This window comes from Eretmochelys imbricata, chromosome 3 (genome assembly GCF_965152235.1).
Source record: "Eretmochelys imbricata isolate rEreImb1 chromosome 3, rEreImb1.hap1, whole genome shotgun sequence".
Classification (NCBI taxonomy): domain Eukaryota; kingdom Metazoa; phylum Chordata; order Testudines; family Cheloniidae; genus Eretmochelys; species Eretmochelys imbricata.
Window position 1 is genome coordinate 162,328,238 of NC_135574.1, and position 22,131 is coordinate 162,350,368.

Below are 22,131 nucleotides of genomic sequence, written 5' to 3' on the forward strand. Positions count from 1 at the left end.
ATAGTAAAGCCAATGTGGTATTAGAAGTGATGACGCTATATATTCTTGATACCACAATTCTCTCCCTGAGACAGATGGTCCAAAAGTGCTGGGAGCATGTAAAAGATCTGTACATGTGTTTTATGGACCCTAAGCACACATACAACTAAACGTAAAGAGATGGTGTTGGTGAGTTATTGACCTCTGTGGAGTAGCTAGAAAGGTAACCACACTGCGGAAGCAGATGTTCTATGCGTGCAAGCCCACATTCAGGCTTGCTGAACTGTCACACTTCTCAAATTCTGTGACCACTTTCCTTTTTTTCCCTAACTTGACTCTACAGAAACATTTTATGGAAATATTACTGAGCTTGCACAGCTCAGGTGTTAGGAAGCTTTTTCATCCTGTAACAAAAGGTCTTTTATTGCTTAGAAACAAACACAATCTCTTTAAGTGCTCTGGGTTTAAAGTTTCAAAGTTCAACTGGTTTTGAGGTATCCCTGCAAAAATATCCTGGGTAAAATATTTTTTACTATGGGAAAAATCTATTTTGTATTGTTTAATTCCATTGTAAATCTGAGATTGCTGAAAAGATTTTGTTCATATATTTTTTGAAAGATTTTACCTTTGGGTAGAGATCCAGGCTTCGGTCCTGTTACCCCAGATCAGCCTTCTGACTATCGGTCTGGTGTATAGGGCAGAGGAGGGTACAAGGCCATGGCCTCAGCCAGAAGTATGACATACCCACTTTAGGGCAATGAGGACAGAGCCCACCCCTTGAACTTCAGCAAATCAACCAGCCAAATTATAGCGGTCTCCTCTGCAGAACAGTTTGAGGGAAAGGAGGTCCCTTTCACCCCTTCTCCTTCTTGCCCACTGATTCTATATCAGCCACAAATTGACTGGATATATTTTCTGAAAACCAAGACTGAAACTGAGATCACACAGTAATGTAGTCACACTTACATAGCCCCCTCCTAGAATGCTCCTGGTCACCCAGAGTGGTAGAGTCCACTAATTCCTCCCTCCAGGGCAACTCTGTGGCCCACCTTAAGACCACTGGGTCCTGGGTTCTTTGCTCCTTGTCTCCTTGCGTCAGAGAACAACTAAGCAGCGGTATCTCTTTGTGGCTTTTCGGCAAGACTCTAAAATGTTTAATAATAGCTCACTATCTGAATAACCTGGCTCTGTACTGTGGATCTCTGTTAGGCTAAGTGGGGAAGGATCCTCCATTCTAAGCCACAGAGCTGTTTTGTTCCCACTACTCCTTTGGGGCAATTGCTACTGGATCTGCATCATTCCAGATCCACCAGCCATGTCCTTGCTCTGTCCAATCCCATGCCCCAAGGGGTACAGGATGCCTCTGCAGAGCACCAAGGCACACGGTGGTGTGGGGTATCTCAGTATTCTGGCTCCTTTCTGCCCATGGAGTGGAACTGCCACTACTGTCAAGGGCCTCCATGGCTGTAGAAGGTGGAGGATGTGATTTGTCTTGAAAAATTCCTTCTTGTTAATGTCAAAAATTAACAAATTTACTTAAACCAAGTATTTCTACTTCCCTAATGTACCCTATGTTGGGGAGGTGCCCCAAGGGCCTCCTTCACGGACTATCCAAATCCCTGGTCACATGATGGGGAAAGCAGGGCTGCTACTCCCTCCCACATAGACAGGCAGGTGTAAGGAAGGGGCAAAATCTCAACTTCATTTCCAACATGCCCCATCTGGCAGAGCGGAGTCAGTCTGGAGGAAGAAATAATGTGCTGCTGGCCAAGGACTTTAGCAGATTACTTCCCTGTGGAGTAAGGGGGAATCACCAAATTAACTGTGACTCTAAGAGTGACAATTCACTGCTCATGCTGCCCCTCTCAGATCTTATTGAAAAGTGATATAATTGTTTCTTCTGGACATATCCTTTTTTTTTTTACCCAACTTCATCTACACCAGGAGGTCTTCATCTGTGAACTATGTCTTCAGAGAGATCTATCTCAGGGGCCACCTCTTGTCCCACTCCTGACTGTGTAGCCCACCTTCCCTCCACTTCATAATCATACAACAGCCCAATGTCAACTATAACTGTTTATGTGGAAAAAGTAATCATAAGGAAATATTTCATACATTTTTAGCCTTCTTTTACTATGAATTACCGGCTGGCAATGGGAAAACCAGCATCACGTGACCAACCAGTTCTGTGCAGATCACTTGTGGTCCATGGTCCTCAGCTGGGAATTGCTGCTCTAAAATACCCTTAACCTACCCCCAATACCTACGCACTGTAATTTATGTCCTATGTTAGAGGGTCTCCCAGCACAGCTGTAAAAATATTAATATAGGTTAAATACTAACAGAAATACTATTACACATATTTGGTGTGTCACGTCCAGCATAGTACTGATATATACTAGTCCTTAAGAAGCTCCCTAATGGGGATTTTTGAAACTATCTATATGTGTTAGAAAATCATAAACACCAAATAGGGGAGGAATTATTAAGGGTAGTACAATGTAGTTATAACCAGGAGTGTGGGTACAAAATGGAACAAAGTAAAATGTAGGTTGGATATCAAGAAAAATTTTCAAACAGTAAGATCTACTAGAGCTGCGGAACAGCCTCCCAGGGGGAGTGGTGGAAGCCCCATTGCCTGAGTCATTTAAAATTAGACTGGAGAAAACATTCGAGAATAATCCTGAATTGGCAGGGACCAATCCTACATTCGCAGGAAGGTGGAAAAGATGATCTAATAGGTCTTTTCCATCTCTAACTTCTATGATTCAACCAAGGTATGTTGCTGAGTATCATGTATCGGGGCAAGCCCAGGCCATTAACTTCAAGTTCCACTTCAAAGGGCAACACTTGAAATTTCAGTTTGGCTGAGATTGACATTGTCATTTTAACAGACCGTGGAGGTTTTATGTTCTGGTTTTTAAAGCCTATAAGATGAAACTGCAATGGATTAACAATGAATTTAGAAAATGTTTTTTAGATGACAAGGTATTTTTCATGACTTGTTCCCTGCTACTTTGTCTTTTCCTATGTGGAGCTGAGGAAGAAAAAGAATTAGAACCTGTTCAAAATGCATCTATTTAGCTCCATATACTGTGCCCATGACTGTAGCATCTGACCATCTGGAGGGCTTTTTTCCCGACATTGCATTGTCTAGAACCTTAGTTAGTAGATCAGGCTTGAATCTTGCAATTGGATCAGTGTAGGTATGCATTGGAGTTCATGCCAAGCCACATTTACTTCAACTTAGACTACACCTAAAATCCTGCCAGTTTAATACACTCACGGTATGTCTGTACTACCTGCCGGATCAGTGGGCAGCCATCGATCCAGGGGCAGTCGATTTATCGCGTCTAGTCTAGACACGATAAATCGACCCCTGAGTGCTCTCCCGTTGACTTCTGTACTTTACCAGTGCAAGGGGCGCAGGCGGAGTAGACTGGGGAGCGTCAGCAGTCAACTCACCGCCCTGAAGACACCGTGGTGAGTAGATCTATGTACGTTGACTTCAGCTATGTTATTCATGTAGCTGAAGTTGCGTAACTTAGATCGATCCCCTCTCCCCCCCCCCTCCCATAGTGTAGACCAGGCCTCAGGGAACCAGATCCTCAGCTAGTGTAAATCACTGTAGTTCCACTGACTGAGCATCTGGCTCAACATGCTTACAGCATACTGTACTGCAAAACACATGGGCCTCTAGTCCGCTAAGTCCACTTTGCACAGCTGCTATAGCTCAGCATGAATGTAAACTGGCCAGAATGGCCAACAGAAATTTTCCCCTCTCTAGGGGAGCAGTCCACTGCAGAAAGCTGGAAGAGGCTGTACAGCTGCTTCCTGATGCCTCTGCTCCCCAACTCTCCAATGCATCCATGTGGGGAGGAGAATCTAGTCAATTCATATTGTTTAATCCACTATGAACATTATGAGAAATGAGCTATTTGAAATATTTTTATTAGGCCATGGGCCTAAGCCCAGTACCCTGGATTGGAATGCCCCTGAACTTTAGGGGTGAGGGAAAACCATAAATGAGACACTAATACTCCACTAATAGAAACTTTTTGCAGAAATGTATCATTTTCATTTAAAATTTTCTTGGGAAAGAAAGAGAGAGAGAAACCCCCAGAATAGCCAACACCCAGCAATCACCTGGGAGATAGGACACGTAGTCTCAAGTCCCTTCTCTGCCTGATTTGGAGTGCCCCAACCATCGGGCTATAGAGTCATTCTCTCTCTTGGACCAATGAGTATGTAGTTATTTATATAAAGTAGCACAATTCACTCTCTCTCTTGCTCGCTCTCTCTCACACACACACATATATGTTTTTCATGAAGTATTTTAAAAGGTTTGATTTTTGTTCCAATGCAGAACGAAAACAAATGTCAAAACCTCAAATTTTTTCACAAAACAGAATTCTTGTTTTTCAGCCAGCCCTATTCAACGGCTGGAAGTTGAAGCTAGGCAAATCAAGACTAGAAATAGGGCACATATTTTTAATAATGAGGGGAATTCACCACAACCCTGGGTTAATTGTTCCAGTGGTTGATTCTTCCTCACTGGCAATTTTTAAATCAAGACTGGATGCATTTCTAAAAGACATGCCCTAGTTTAGACAGGAATTAAGCCAGGAAAGTCCAGTGGCCGATCGTATACAGAAGGTCAGACTAGAGGATCATATTGGTCCCTTCTGGCCTTAGAATCTTTATGAAAGAAATGGGGGTGAGAATGGAGAAAGGGACATTTGGTTCCTCTATTTCCAAGTCTCTGGCTGCAAAAGTGTTGTCCTGATGCTGGTCCCTTCAGCATAAACTATTGGTTTACATCAATTTACATTTTCAAGGCCACCTTTGCAAACAAAAGGGATAGAACTTACTTTGTGTTAACATGAAAGCTATGCCCTGGTCTACACTAGGACTTTAGGTTGAATTTAGCTGTGTTAAATCGATGTAAACCTGCACCTGTCCACACGATGAAGCCCTTTATTTCGATTTAAAGGGCTCTTAAAATTGATTTCCTTACTCCACCCTGACAAGTGGATTCGCACTTAAATCGGCCTTGCCGGGTTGAATTTGGGGTACTGAGGACACAATTCGACTGTATTGGCCTCCAGGAGCTATCCCAGAGTGCTCCATTGTGACCGCTCTGGACAGCACTCTCAGCTCAGATGCACTGGCCAGGTAGACAGGAAAAGAACCGCAAACTTTTGAATCTCATTTCCTGTTTGTCCAGCGTGGCAAGCTGCAGGTGACCATGCAGAGCTCATCAGCAGAGGTGACCATGGAGTCCCAGAATCGCAAAAGAGTTCCAGCATGGACTGAACGGGAGGTACGGGATCTGATCGCTGTATGGGGAGAGGAATCCGTGCTATCAGAACTCCGTTCCAGTTTTCGAAATGCCAAAACCTTTGTCAAAATCTCCCAGGGCATGAAGGACAGGGGCCATAACAGGGACCTGAAGCAGTGCCGCGTGGAACTTAAGGAGCTGAGGCAAGCCAACCAGAAAACCAGAGAAGCGAACGGCCGCTCCGGGTCAGAGCGCCAAACATGCCGCTTCTATGATGAGCTGCATGCCATTTTAGGGGGTTCAGCCACCACTACCCCAGCCACGTTGTTTGACTCCTTCAATGGAGATGGAGGCAACACGGAAGCAGGTTTTGGGGACGAAGAAGATGATGATGATGATGAGGTTGTAGATAACTCACAGCAAGCAAGCGGAGAAACCGGTTTTCCCGACAGCCAGGAACTGTTTCTCACCCTGGACCTGGAGCCAGTACCCCCCGAACCGACCCAAGGCTGCCTCCTGGACCCGGCAGGTGGAGAAGGGACCTCCGGTGAGTGTACCTTTTAAAATACTATACATGGTTTAAAAGCAAGCATGTGAAAGGATTAATTTGCCCTGGCATTCGCGGCTCTCCTGGATGTACTCCCAAAGCCTTTGCAAAAGGTTTCTGGGGAGGGCAGCCTCATTACGTCCTTCATGGTAGGACACTTTACCACTCCAGGCCAGTAACACGTACTCAGGAATCATTGTACAACAAAGCATTGCAGTGTATGTTTGCTGGCGTTCAAACAACATCCGTTCTTTATCTCTCTGTGTTATCCTCAGGAGAGTGAGATATCATTCATGGTCACCTGGTTGAAATAGGGTGCTTTTCTTCAGGGGACTCTCAGAGGTGCCCGTTCCTGCTGGGCTGTTTGCCTGTGGCTGAACAGAAATGTTCCCCGCTGTTAGCCACGGGGAGGGGAGAGGGTTGAGGGGGTAGCCACGCGGTGGGGGGAGGCAAAATGTGACCTTGTAACGAAAGCACATGTGCTATGTATGTAATGTTAACAGTAAGGATTACCATGAAAGAGTGTAGCCACTGTTTTATAAAATGTGTCTTTTTAAATACCACTGTCCCTTTTTTTTTCTCCACCAGCTGCATGTGTTTCAATGATCACAGGATCTTCTCCTTCCCAGAGGCTAGTGAAGACTGGAAAGAAAAAAAAACGCACTCGTGATGAAATGTTCTCTGAGCTCATGCTGTCCTCCCACACTGACAGAGCACAGACGAATGCATGGAGGCAAATAACGTCAGAGTGCAGGAAAGCACAAAATGACCGGGAGGAGATGTGGCGGGCTGAAGAGAGTAAGTGGCGGGCTGAAGACAGGGCTGAAGCTCAAATGTGGCGGCAGCATGATGAGAGGAGGCAGGATTCAATGCTGAGGCTGCTGGAGGATCAAACCAGTATGCTCCAGTGTATGGTTGAGCTGCAGCAAAGGCAGCTGGAGCACAGACTGCTGCTACAGCCCCTGTGTAACCAACCTCCCTCCTCCCCAAGTTCCATAGCCTCCACACCCAGACGCCCAAGAATGCGGTGGGGGGGCCTCCGGCCAACCAGCCACTCCACCACAGAGGATTGTCCAAAAAACAGAAGGCTGGCATTCAATAAATTTTAAAGTTGTAAACTTTTAAAGTTCTGTGTGGCATTTTCCTTCCCTCCTCCACCAGCCCTCCTGGGAGTACCTTGGTAGTCATCCCCCTATTTGTGTGATGAATGAATAAAGAATACATGAATGTGAAGCAACAATGACTTTATTGCCTCTGCAAGCAGTGATCAAAGGGAGAAGGGGAGGGTGGTTAGCTTACAGGGAAGTAGAGTGAACCAAGGGGCAGGGAGTTTCATCAAGGAGAAACAAACAGAACTTTCACACCGTAGCCTGGCTAGTCATGAAACTGGTTTTCAAAGCTTCTCTGATGCATACCACACCCTCCTGTGCTCTTCTAACCACCCTGGTGTCTGGCTGCTCGTAACCAGCAGCCAGACGATTTGCCTCAACCTCCCACCCCGCCATAAACGTCTCCCTCTTACTCTCACAGATATTGTGGAGCACACAGCAAGCAGTAATAACAGTGGGAATATTGGTTTTGCTGAGGTCTAAGCGAGTCAGTAAACTGCGCCAGCGCGCCTTTAAACGTCCAAATGCACATTCTACCACCATTCTGCACTTGCTCAGCCTGTAGTTGAACAGCTCCTGACTACTGTCCAGGCTGCCTGTGTACGGCTTCATGAGCATGGCATTAAGGGGTAGGCTGGGTCCCCAAGGATAATTACAGGTATTTCAACATCCTCAACAGTTATTTTCTGTTCTGGGAATAAAGTCCCTTCCTGCAGCTTTTGAAACAGACCAGAGTTCCTGAAGATGCGAGCATCATGTACCTTTCCCGGCCATCCCACGTTGATGTTGGTGAAACGTCCCTTGTGATCCACCAGAGCTTGCAGCACTATTGAAAAGTACCCCTTGCGGTTTATGTACTCGCCGGCTTGGTGCTCCGGTGCCAAGATAGGGATATGGGTTCCGTCTATGGCCCCACCACAGTTAGGGAATCCCATTGCAGCAAAGCCATCCACTATGACCTGCACATTTCCCAGGGTCACTACCCTTGATATCAGCAGATCTTTGATTGCATGGGCTACTTGCATCACAGCAGCCCCCACAGTAGATTTGCCCACTCCAAATTGATTCCCAACTGACCGGTAGCTGTCTGGCGTTGCAAGCTTCCACAGAGCTATAGCCACTCGTTTCTCAACTGTGAGGGCTGCTCTCATCTTGGTATTCATGCACTTCAAGGCAGGGAAAAGCAAGTCACAAAGTTCCATGAAAGTGCCCTTACGCATGCGAAAGTTTCGCAGCCACTGGGAATCGTCCCAGAACTGCAACACTATGCGGTCCCACCAGTCTGTGCTTGTTTCCCGAACCCAGAATCGGCGTTCCACAGCATGAACCTGCCCCATTAGCACCATGATGCATGCATTGGCAGGGCCCATGCTTTCAGATAAATCTGTGTCCATGTCCTGATCACTCACGTGACCGCGCTGACATCGCCTCCTCGCCCGGTATTGCTCTGCCAGGTTCTGGTGCTGCATATACTGCTGGATAATGCGTGTGGTGTTTAATGTGCTCCTAATTGCCAAAGTGAGCTGAGCGGCCTCCATGCTTGCCTTGGTATGGCGTCCGCACAGAAAAAAGGCGTGGAACGATTGTCTGCTGTTGCTCTGACAGAGGGAGGGAGGGAATGGGGGCCTGACGATATGTACCCAGAACCACCCGCGACAATGTTTTAGCCCCATCAGGCATTGGGATCTCAACCCAGAATTCCAATGGGCAGTGGAGACTGTGGGAACTGTGGGATAGCTACCCACAGTGCAACACTTCGGAAGTCAACTCTAGCCTCGGTACTGTGGAAGCGCTCTGCCGAGTTAATGCACTTAATGCACTTAGAGCATTTTCTGTGGGGACACACACACTCGAATATATAAAACCGATTTCTAAAAAAACGACTTCTATAAATTCAACCTAATTTCGTAGTGTAGACATACCCTAAGATTCTTCTTTTTATTTTTAATTCCAAGTCACGGGCACCAACTTCCTTGTCACAAAAGCTACCGCTGCTCTCTGTGAAACTGATTCTTTTCTGAGCCCCTATTTTCACAAAAAGAAAAGGAGTACTTGTGGCACCTTAGAGATTAACCAATTTATTTGAGCATAAGCTTTCGTGAGCTACAGCTCACTTCATCGGATGCATCCGATGTGAGCTGTAGCTCACGAAAGCTTATGCTCAAATAAATTGGTTAGTCTCTAAGGTGCCATAAGTACTCCTTTTCTTTTTGCGAACACAGACTAACACAGCTGTTACTCTGAAACCTATTTTCACAGATTCCTAACTTTCAGAACCAGCACGTTGCCTAGTTAATCAAGTTACTGGTAGGGATAGGTTCATTCCCCCACCCCGCAATTTCTACTGTGCACATCACTGATTTTTGGAATAAGTTTATGTATTTGAGGCAACCTCCCACTATTTAATTCTGATCAAATAGAATTCTGTCATCCTCTAAATCAGTGGTTCTCAACCAGGGGTCTGAGGCCCCTTGGGGAGCCGCGAGCAGGTTTCAGGGGGGCCGCCAAGCAGGGCCAGCATTATACTCACTGGGGCCCAGCGCAGAAAGCCGAAGCCCTGCCTCATGGGATTGAAGCCCGGGCCCTGAGGCCCACAGCCCAAGGCTGAAGCCAAAGCCTCGTCAGTGTAGCTCCGTGGGGGCTCCTGTGGCAATGAGGCCCCAGGCAATTGCCCTGCTTGCTACCCCCTAATGCCGGCTCTGGCTTTTATATGCAGAAAACCCGTTATTGTGACACAGGTGGGCCGTGGAGTTTTTATAGCATGTTGTGGGGGTAAGGGGGCAGGGCCGGCTACAGGCACCAGTGAACCAAGCAGGTGCCTGGGGTGGCAAACGTAAAGGGGAGGCAGGACGTCGGGCTCTGGGGTGGCAATCCACCCTCGGCAGCGGCAGGAATTCGGTGGCTACTCCGTCACAGTGTGTTTCGCGCTCAGCGGCAATTCGGCAGCAGGGACACAACTCTTCTTCGGTCACCGACAGCAATTCAGCGGCCGCACCATCACTCCGCCTCCGTGTTCAGCGGCAAGGTTTTTTGTTTGGTTGGTTTTTTTGCTGCTTGGGGTGGCAGAAACATTGGAGCCGGCCCTGTAAGGGGGGGCCTCGGAAAGAAAAAGGTTGAGAACCCCTGCTCTAAATCATGCAGCTCTTCAGAGCCACGTCTTCCACGTTTGTTAAATCACCTTATGAAACAGGGGCGTGGATTTGGCCAAAACTGGAAGGAGTTAGCACAATCCACAAACTGTCTGAAACAGGATTATCTGGATCAGATTTTTTGAGTGAAATTTATTCCACAATCCATACTCTTGCTAGAATAATAGCGCCCGTGAAGACGGATAGTAACTAAGCAGTTGTCTGGCTCTGGTAACATGCTTTTATAAAAGCTTTTCAAAAAATATATTTCATTGTCCGCAAAAACTTTTGAAGAACACAAAAAATTTTCATTATCATCAATTTTTCCACAGACATTTTTACATTTGCATCAACAACTAAAAAGAAAATCTGAATCATTTAAATATTTTAATCCAAAACTGAAAATTGTTTCGGTTTTTGACAAACTTCAACAAAAACAGAAATTTTCTCACAAAACATCCACTGAACCAAAAAGCCATTTTTCATTCCCCCTCCCCCCCCCCAAAAAAAATTTTTTTTGTATAGAAAACTAATGATCAGTTCTTTCTGCTAAGTCAAAGTGCCAGTGCAAAGTGGGACATTCAGGATGACCTGTAGATGTATTGGACACTCTGTGTCCATACACTAATGGGTGGTCTCTAGCCACACAAGTCATTGTTTTCACTTGTGACAGACGTAAGATCCCATTTTTGTGGACCTGCGCCAGTCACTCCTGTTCCCCATGTAGCAGTGGTTCCCAAAAGGGATTATAGGCGTACAAGAGCAGGCCTGGGAATGCCATGAAAGGCTAAATGAGATGTTTCATTCGAGATGGAGAGGGGGTTGGGCAGCTCAAAATACAGCACATTTCTGTCCATCTGTAGTTGAACAGCCGTTTACAAATTCATTAATGGCCTTTTACAGATCTTATTAATTTATTATTTATTAAGCATCAGCCACAGGCCCAGCATTGTACAAGGCACTGAATACAGACTATCCTTTACCTCCAAGAGCTAACAGTCTAAACAGTCTTTCTCCTGCTTGTTCTTGCAGAGTTCTGACATCTGGAATGTGACCCTGAGGTGGCTCCCAGACCACAGAACCAACCCTGGGTCATTTAATTGTAAACACAGCGACTGACTGGGTTAATGTTCAACGTTAACAGTTTATTGTTCAAATGGGGGACCGCTAGTTAATGGTGCCGACATTTATTAGGAAGGCCTTATTTATTTATTTATTTATCATTCCTGGTCTGTCCCAGTAGAGCAAAGAGTAGCCAAGTGATGCTGCGGCTGCTGAGAACTTGGGGAAGAGAAATGGGTGCAGGGAAGTTATTCTCGGAACAGAAATAAGGTATCGTGGCATGCTTCTGGCAATAAGGCTGCCTGGTACTAAGGTAGCCCTACCACACCTTTTTCACATCTCTGGGCTGTGCAGTCACACAGTCTGGGTCTGCAATCTTGGCCGCACTTTTGTCAGGCCTAAATTTCTACCTGCATCCCAGCCTCTCTGCGTGGCTGTTGAGACTAGGTATTACTCGGAGTGGCACAGGAAAATATGCACTTTACAAGTGCATTGCGTACGTGTAACTGGTTCTTCACATTTGGCCCATACGCAGGTGAACTGCTCTTCCTTTAGGAAGCAATCCAAATATAATTTAGTTTGAAATATTTTTTCAATTATTAGCAATAATCAATATGATCAGTTTTCAGATAACCCACATGCTGAGAAATGTTAGTCTGGACTATTTGGTGAAGACATGCAAGGAATTAATATATTTGAAGAAATTCGGATTGCTTTGCGAGCAATTCTCAAAAAAGTGACAGGGCTAACGGGTGTGTGGGTGCGCCCGTGCACATACATATATGCACACGCATGGCTGTCATCCGGGTCTCCATATTCATGCTTTTTGCAAATATGCTCTTGAATATCTACATATGTGCTCATATATGGATGGGTCTGCATATGCTTTGTTCTGTTTGTCCAATCCAGAATTGGCTCCCTCATCATTTTGTTTCACTAAACATAACAAGCACCAATTTAGCAACCATGATGGACAAATACTACAGAAAAAATTAAGTAAATATCAACTGAAAGTTCAGCTTAGCCAACATATCTCTGATATGCCCAATTCTGCCCTCACCCCTGTAGAACCAATGGGTTCTGTGGGGTTGCACGGGTGTGATGACAAAACGTAATGAGCTTTCTAACTTGGTCTCCCTTTGTATTTTCCCTGCCCTTCTGCTTAACCAGTAACCCAAGCCTCAATACTCCCTTTGTCTCCTAAGCACAGAGATATCTCTGCACCTTCTTCCATGCTAACCCTTATTCTGTGGAACATCCTCACAGAATCTATCTACAAAGCCAACTCACTCACTACATTTAATGGCCTCCTAAAACATTTCTGCTGCTATTTCATGTAAGAGAAGTTAGGGGAGGGAAGGTCAGACCATAAAAAATAAAAAACAGAGTAACCTAACCATCAATATATGGGAAAACCTCACCCACTAATCACATGCTGGCAACCTCCATCACCCTCTCCCCTCCACCCCCCCTTTTTTAACCTCTCTATTCAGCTCAGTTGTTGGGTTATGTCAAACTAAGATTGCATGGTTTTTAGTACAGTGCTTTCTTTTAATTTGCTTTAAGGGTGTCTGGCACAACAGGAGGCACTCAATAAATGAAGTAGAGGAGGAAGATGGCGCTTTTCACAGATAAAATGTACATTCCATATCTTGTACTTGAAGATCCCATAGGGTACCATGTGAAGTGTTAAGGCTTATAGGTAAAATTTAAGAAGTCAGCACAAGCTTTTCTAGAAAGCAACTGTAATGCTAGGGAAAGATTATCTCTCCCTCCCTCCCACCCCCACCCCCCAACAGATTTTATTAATTATTATTAAGGCAGGAAATTGCAAAAACTGTCAGCACTGGTATTGACACCAGTGGGAACAGTTCGGCCAGCACTCAACCCTAATGCAAATCTCACCCTAACTAACCAACCAGAAATATGACACGTAGTCTATCATCTGATACAATTCAACATAATTTTCAAATGGATCAAATTCAAGTCCAAAACTAGGAAATGTTAATCTGGAACACAGCATACTGTCAGATCACTCTTCGGTGCCAGGTCTTGGTTTGACTTTAGGCGCTGGGTCAAGAGTGCTAACAATATCACATCCAGTTTTTCCTCCTTTCTATAAAACAAAAGCTTCCCAAAGTATAAAATATCACCCTTCTGCTAGGCCTGAAGTTAGAAATTGTGGGTATCAATGTTAGAGTTCTAATGTATAGCTTCTGCATGCACTGGGATTAACACACTAGCACTTTGCCTGCAAACAACGCCAATTCTTCAGTGAACTGCATTCAGGGATGAAAGAAGAGTGTAAATAAATGAAATAACTCCTACATCTGGTGGATGGGGAGGGGAAGTCAAGTGTGCATGCATATGACCTGCATCTTTCCAACAATACCGCAACACATTCCAGGTGGTCTGATTCTGATCTTGCACCATTGTATCTCCATGGACTACAATATAGTTACTCCTGATTTACGTTGGTGTAGAATCAGCCCCATAACATGCCTTCTGAAAAATGTTAATGGGAAGTCTTTATTGCTCAGTGTGATTTTTATCTGAAGAATGAAATTATAAACGCACAGAGTTGGATCTCCTCATTTTTAATTCCGATGCTTCGTGTTAATTGAAAACTGAATGGTGGTTTTCATACCACTAATTTACAAGGGTAGAACCTTTATTCAAATAAAAATAATTCATTGTCCAACAAGTATCTAAAATAATTAATTGGCAACTTGGCAAACATTCAGTGTTTGTAGGATCTATTTTATAAAATATTTGATTGCTGAACATGTGTCTAAAGCCTTAGCAATGTGCTTGGCTTTGGTCTCTGGAAGCTGAGAAGCAAAGATCTTAAAGCCAGAAATGTCCCCAGAGCATGCAGAAAAGTACAAGTTTGCATCTATATTCCTGCTGTAGGTCTTTGGAGTTCTCCTTTTTCAGAGGAGTGGAAAAATGTTTCAGTGGCTGTTTTAGGATTCGTTGTGATTTGTATATGAGCAAATCTCACATTTCTACTGTCAGATATTCCCATGTTCTACCACATTTCACTTAAATGATTTTCAAGTTGCATTAACTCTTAGAGTGGACAAGAATAAATGCTATTACAATAAAGTTTTAATGCTGAAATCATAGACATCACAGGCTATTACCTTTCTTTTGTGTTTACTAATGAGATGAAGTGGGGGGGAGGAGGGTAAGTAATACTTAAAGTGCATTTTAGATACAGCTTTTGGAGAATGTCTGAAGATGTGCATACACTATACTGTGTGTACTAGACCTTTTGGCTCAAACTATAGTCCCAACATGGCTTCCCAATAGGTACAGTTCCCATACAGCTGTGTCTGTGTAGGGCCTACATTCCAGCTGTGTACAGGGCCCAGACTTTAAAAAGCAAGCAGGTTTCCAGTGGCTAAGAATGGCTGGTGAAAGTAAGGCAGCTGGGAGACGAAGGGGGTGAGCCAGCTGGTGAGTATCTCTGGGGCACTTCTATCTTACTGATGTTGATTAACTCTGGGGGCGGGCAAAAGAGGAGCACTGTCTGTGCTATGCTGTGCTGTACTGGGAACGTGCACAGTTTGGTAGGACCCTGGGCTGGCTGCTCTGGTTTGGACCAGACAAAGGAATGTGTTTACCCCACCAGGCAGTTACTTCAAAGTACTTTGAAAGACAATGAGAATGTATTTACATATTACGGAAACAGATCAATTGAGCTAACAAGGGGTGGAGGCAAACCTCACACTAACAAGACAACATGGCATTTACACCCAGCAGGAGAAAGAAGCTAGGTCTGAGTTTTACTTTTCAAAGAATACATTGCAAAAGGTTTACTGATCTGAAAAGACAGAGGATGGAACCTCAAGTGATAACCAATCGAATCAACTGATTATATACTACATTACTGAACTATCCAAGTATATAGAGCAGTGGTTCTCAACTGATTATTTGCGGCCCACAATGTGTTACCTGGGCTGCCAGGGCTGGGTGGCAGGGAAGCAGTAGCCCCAACCCCAGTCGTCACCACACAGGGCAGCTTCCCTGGACCCCAGATCTTGTGGGGCCTGGCGGCTGCCCCATACCGCACAGGGCCAGCCAGCTGCCCCGGACGCTGGAGCTCGCGGGGCCGGCTCGGTGCCCCGACCCCGCGGGGCCCACCGGCAACCCCGACCCCTGACCCTGTGGGGCCCATCAGCAGCCCCAACCCTGGACCACTCCACGCCAGGCAGCTGGGAACCCGGGGGACCCCCGGCATGTGGGCCAGCCTTTAGCACATAGCTGAACTGGGCTGCAGCTGTGTGCTAATTGGGCCACATGCAGGCCGCAGGTTGAGAACCACTGATATAGAGTGAGGTCTTTTCCGAAAGCTAATGACACAATGGTGATTAATATCATTGTGAATTGTACATACTAACACTGAGTGAGGAAATATGGATACTTAATGATATTATATTTAAGTCAAGACAGGATAGAAGGCAGCTATTTATGTGTCTCCTATATAAATTAAGCCTGGTGGAATCAAAGCAATGGAAACACCATTTACATACAGGGGGATGGGAAGCTCACGGGAAGGTAAGAACAGCATGAAACAAAGTCATTGAGCTTTAGAAGATATAAGCAAAGAGAGAAATACAAAAGAATAGCACAAGCATGTAGGAACAAAATCAGAAAGGCACGAAATGAATTATAGATAGCAAGGGGCATAAAAGGCAATAACAAGAGGTTCTTTAAATACATTAGGAGCAAGAGAAAGATGAAGGAAAGTGTAAGTCCTCTACTTAGTGGAGAAGGAAAACTAATAACTGATGACAAGAAAGCTTAGGTGTTTAATGCCTATTTTCCGTAAGCCTTCACTAAAAAGGTTATTGGCAACAAGATATGCAACACAATATTAACAGCAAAGGGGAAGGAATGCAAGCCAAAATAGGAAAAGAACAGGTTAAAGAATATTTAGGTAAGTTAGATGTATGCAAGTTAGCTGGCCCTGATGAAATTCATCCTAAGGTACTTAAGGAACTAGCTGAGACAATCTCAGAACTGTTAGCAATTTTCTTTGAGAACTCCAAGAGGATGGGTGAGGTCCAGAAGACTGGAGAAGGGCAAAGATACACCTATCTTTAAAAGGGGGAACAAAGATGACCCTGGATATTATAGACCAGTCAGACTAACTTTGATACCTGAAAAGATACAAGAAACATTTATTCCATGATCAATTTTCAAGTACTTGGAGGATAATAGGGTTATAAGGAATAGTCCTCAAGGATCTGTTAAGAAGAAATCATGCCAAACCAACCTAATTTCCTTCTTTGACAGGGTTACTGACCTAGTCGATAGGGAGGAAGATATAGATCTGATATAGCTTGATTTTAGTCAGGTTTTGATACAGTTCCATGTAACAGTCTCATAAGTGAAGTAGGGCAATGTGGTCTAGCTGAAATTACTATAAGGTGATTGCACAAGCATTTGAAAGACTGTATTCAAAGAGTTATTATCAACGGTTTGCTGTCAAACTGGGAGGATGTATCTTGTGGGGTCTCGCAGGGGTCCTCAGAGAGCTTGGTTTGTTTAGCCTAACCAAAAGAAGTCTGAGGGGAGATATGATTGCTCTCTATAAATATATCAGAGGGATAAATACCATGGAAAGGGAAGAATTATTTAAGCTCAATATCAATGTGGACACAAGAACAAATGGATATAAACTGGCCATCAGGAAGTTTAGACTTGAAATTAGACAAAGGTTTCTAACCACCAGAGGAGTGAAGCTCTGGAACAGCCTTCCAAGGGAAGCAGTGGGGGCAAAAGACATATCTGGCTTCAAGACTAAGCTTGATAAGTTTATGGAAGGGGTGATATGATGGGATTGCCTAATTTTGGCAATTAATTGATCTTCAACTATTAGCGGTAGATATGCCCAATGGCCTGTGATGGGATGTTAGATGGGATGGGATCTGAGTTACTACAGAGAATTCTTTCCTGGGTGTCTGGCTGGTGAGTCTTGCCCATGTGCTCAGGGTTTAGCTGATTGCCATATTTGGGGTTGGGAAGGAATTTTCCTCCAGGACAGATTGGCAGAGGCCCTGGGGGTTTTTCGCCTTCCTCTGCAGCGTGGGGCATGGATCACTTGCTGGAGGATTCTCTGCACCTTGAAGTCTTTAAACCACAATTTGAGGACTTCAACAGCTCAGACATAGGTTAGAGGTTTGTTACAGGAGTGGGTGGGTGAGATTCTGTGGCCTGCATTGTGCAGGAGGTCAGACTAGACAGTCATAATGGTTCCTTCTGACCGTAAAGTCTATGATTCTATGACTCTTGCGTTCAGTACTATTCAATATTTTCATTAATTATTTGGATAATGGAATGGAGCGTATGCTTATAACATTTACAGATGACACCAAACTGGGAGGGGTTGCAAGCGCTTCGGATGACAGGATATGAATTCAAAACCACCTTGACAAATTAGAGAAATTGGTCCAATTCAACAAGATGAAATTCAGTAGAGACCAGTGCAAAACACTTTACTTAAGAAGGAAAAATTAAATGCACAACTACAAAATGAGGAATAACTGGCTAGGTGGCAGTACTGCTGGAAAGGATCTGAGGGTGATAGTGGATCACAAATTGAATATGAGTCAACAGTGTGATGCAGTTGCTAAAAAGGCTAATAATCATTCCCAGGTGTATTAACAAGGGTTTTGTATGTAAGAAATGGGAGATAATTGTCCTGCTTTACTTGGCACTGGTGAGGCGTCAGCTGGAGTACTGTGTCCAATCCTGGGCACCACATCAGACTGTAGAAAAGATGTGGACAATTTGGAGAGAGACCAAAGGAAAGCAACAAAAATGATAAAAGTTTAGAAAACCTGACCTATGAAGAAAGATTAAAAAACTGGGGCATATTTAGTCTTGAGAAAAGAAGACTGAGGAAGAGCTGATAACAGTCTTCAAATATGTTAAGGGCTGTCAGAAAAAGGACAGTGATCAATTGCTCTCGGTGTCCATTGAAGGTTGGACAAGAAGTAATGGATTTAATCTGCAGCAAGGAAGATTTAGGTTAGATATTAGGGGAAACATTCAAATTATAAGAATAGTTAAGCTCTGGAATAGACTTTCAAGGGAGATTGCGGAATCTCCCATCACTTGAAGTTTTTAAAAACAGGTTGTACAAATACCTGTCAGGGATGGTCTAGGTTCACTTGGTCCTGCCACAGCCTGGGGGGTTGGACTTGATGAATTCTCAAGGTCCCTTCCAGCCCTACATTGCTATGATTCTATGAGATAATGTCTATTAGACTCAAGTTTCAGAAACACAGTGGAGATACCGATGATTGGTATGAAGATTTGCTGGAACTATTTATTTTTAACTTACTGTGTCCAAATAACTCAGCTTCTAAAATGAAACCAAGATATTCTCATATCTTAATTTTAATATTGGTACCTAGCACATTCTTAGGTGCTGTTAAACAATATAATAATCATGCATAATAATTAATGCACATACAGTTCCTACAGTGGTTTCATGTTAAAAGTTTCTTCCCCTTAGAAAGATCCCAGTGGTTTGAGACATCTTACACTGGGGAATATCTGTAGAACTGGTAAAAATCTTCATCTTAAACAAAATGTTTCAAGTACACCCCCTGTTTTAGAAAGTCAAGATAGAGACATAGGGCTCAAGGTTCTGGAGTGGCAGCATACTCTAGTGGGTAGTACGCTGGAAGCCAGGAGACATATTGTTTATTATTTGTATTGCTGTAGTGCCGAGGAAACCCAGTAATGGATCAAGATCTCATTGTGCTAGGTGCTATATGGACAAGACCTGGTTCTATTCCCAGCTTTGTCTCTGCCTTATTGTGTTATGTTGGGCAGGTCACTTCACCTCTGTTTCCCCTTCCACCATTTGTCTACCTAATCTATTTAGACTGTAGGCTTGGTGTGAGAAGGGCTGTCTCTCATTATACAGAGCCTAACATAATGGGGTCCCAGTGTCAGTGGGTGATTCTAGCTGCTACTATAATACAAGTAACTAAAGCTGATCAAAAATTTTTGTTGAAACATTTTTTGATAAAAAGATGGCTCCAAAATTAAAATGTAATATTGTAAAATTTTTCCATTTTTCAAATAAAAACCAAATATATGTCAATACATTTAGGTTTCAATTTTGTTTTCAGTTTCAGATTTTTTGAATGCTTGGAGGTAGCCATATTGCTTACATTCATAGATTCCAAGACCAGAAGGGACCATTGTGATCATTCTGTATAACACAGGTCATACAATTTCCCCAAAATAATTCCTAGAGAATATCCAAGGGGTATTCCTGTAAACTTGCAATTTGTAATCGCATCAGAAAAAGTTCATTTGACAGATTCTATTTTCCATAAACCCACATTGATTGGTGTTAATGATTTCAGGTTTCAGGATCTCCTTTAATCTCTCTCATGCCCACACCAAACAACCACACCAGGGGTAACAAAGGTGTGATGACAACCTCCTTGAGAGGAGATGTTAATGAAGTCTCTATAATTAACAAACAAACGTCTAGCTAATAACATATGTGCCTATCATCACCCTTAGCTCTCTACTTCTGTGTTTCATCCTTTTCCCTTTCTACTTTTTTCTGTCTCTCTTGTGCTGGATGGCAAGCTATCTGGGACAAGGTCTCTGTCTTCCTCTGTGCTTAGAAAGGACATAGCACATTTTGGGCTCTCCCATAATATAAATAATTAATCATTCTTTTCAGACGCGCCTTGGATTTATGGACCACAAGTAGAGAAGTAGCAGATTTTGTGTGCCGGGGTTGTTGGCATCCTGCAACAGATGTTCTTGCAGCAGCTGAGAAGAAACAAGTAACAAAACAAAGAGACATTATAGTTTTGCACCACACGTTCTCAGACAATAGAGGCCGGAGGCTTCACGTCTCCAGATACTGACATGCATTTAAGCAAAACATTCCAAAGGATGCATTACATACAACTGCATGTCAGGCAGGATGATGATACTCAACAGAAAACTTTCCTTCCCTCAAAGCTGAAATAATTAGCTCTCTGTTGTTCATGACAATGAAACTCTTGAGGTGTGAAATGGCAGGTGGGTGGGTATCACCATTTCACATTTCACACCTCACAATGCATTAGAACTCTATTTAGATTAGAAAAAAAGATCCTAGAAAAACAACTTGGGTCTGTGCTAATGTCTTCTGCGCAGGCTTATGGCTATCACTTGTAATAATGGATTATGTGTGATACCAGATGCCCCTTTCTCTTCCTGTGGTAGCTAGGGCATACGTTTCCCAGTGGTGGAGTTTGAGTGGGCACAAGTTGTCCTCTATTTGTGCTACAAATAGAAAACCAAGTAGAGGAGATTACCCTTTACAGCCTGTTGAAGATACTCCGATGAAGTTCCTTAATAGCTCATGAAGTACACTTCACGGGGAAAGCACTCCTTAAGCTCTTTGGGACAGGGATTGTCTCTTTACTACATGTTTGTACAGCATCTAGCACAATGAGGCTTTGGCCCCTGATTGGGATCCCTATGTACTACAATAATTTAGACATGCTTGCGGAGCTGGTATTGACTGGCAGTAGTTTCTTAAGGTTTTGGACCTAACAGAGTTAGAAAATCTTCTGTCCTCTTCCTTGAAATATTGCAAATTCCAGGATAGGGCCCTTGACCTTACAAAGCCCATGAAAATGTAGAGAGTACCATGACAAGCCTAGATCCCTAGAAGCAGATTGTTCAAGCTGTTCTTTGGTGTCAAGTAAATTGCTGAAAATGAGTCTATGCTTTATTGTCATGGGGCAGCAGAAGCAGAAGTTGGAACTGTGGAAGATAGAGCAGCAAAGGGACTGGCAATATGACACCCCAGAGAACCAGGAGTGGACTTCATTTGGGGTCAAGCATATGTCATTGTCAGGTGTGATTTCACGCTTCATAGAATCATAGAATCTTAGAATATCAGTGTTGGAAGGGACCTCAGGAGGTCATCTAGTCCAACCCCCTGCTCAGAGCAGGACCAATCCCCAACTAAATCATCCCAGCCAGGGCTTTGTCAAGCCTGACCTTAAAAACCTCTAAGGAAGGAGATTCCACCACCTCCCTATCTTGGAGGAGTCTATGTACCTGCAAACAACTGCCAAACACCATCAGACTTTTCTCTATTTTTTCCAGATCAGCTACCAAGAAACACTCCCTGCCAGATGGGAAAAGTAAATCCTAGGCTGAGATAGGAGAGTTGTGTTAGCTTCCACTAGCTTGAGTAACTCCTTCCATATCTGAGGTCCCTTCACTCAGTTACCCTGTTGGTAGGGACACATAGAGAAGGTAATGAAGCAAATGAACAAATAAATACTCACTGTATATGGCCTCGGTCTGGGAGGTAGTTATGCATTTGATAGCAAGGGTGATGCACTAGCAGAAGAGGCATAACTACAGGGCACTGATGACTGTGCATTCTGTTGTTTCCTGTAAGGGCAGGGACAGCCTTTGCAGCTGTTTGTCATGCTAGTGAACTGCCCCTAATTTTTGTATGGAAAAATGGCCAAAGAGATATATCCTGTGTCCCCTTGGCACACTTCAGACCTATATAGAATAAAGTTAGGCCAGCTGGATGTAAGCCCTATGACCCAAAGTCTGTAAGTGCCTGTGATCTTAGCAAAGGCAGGCATATGCTCAAATCCTGCATTTCTCATTAAGGCTGGTCTCCTTTTCTGATGCTGTCAGGCAACAGCCTCTGAGCAAACTCTCTCCTCTTGTGTCCTTTTTCTCTCAGAATGTGATCAGTTTTTACCAATCTGGGATTTCTCATAAATACCTACGGTACGGTCAGGGGCAAAGGAGTGGATTGTAGTTTTGCAGAAGGCAGAGTGGTATTGACAAAGTCTGGAAATTCTGTGCTTTGGACCAGTGCTGGGACATTTTCTGTTGCTTCCTGAATGAGAATTTGGCTCTGTAGGAGCCCAGCTGTGGAAGTGGGCATCAGTGCAGAGCCTTTTGCAAATCACAGGAATCTGATTATACTATGAGCGGGTCCCTGACACAGCA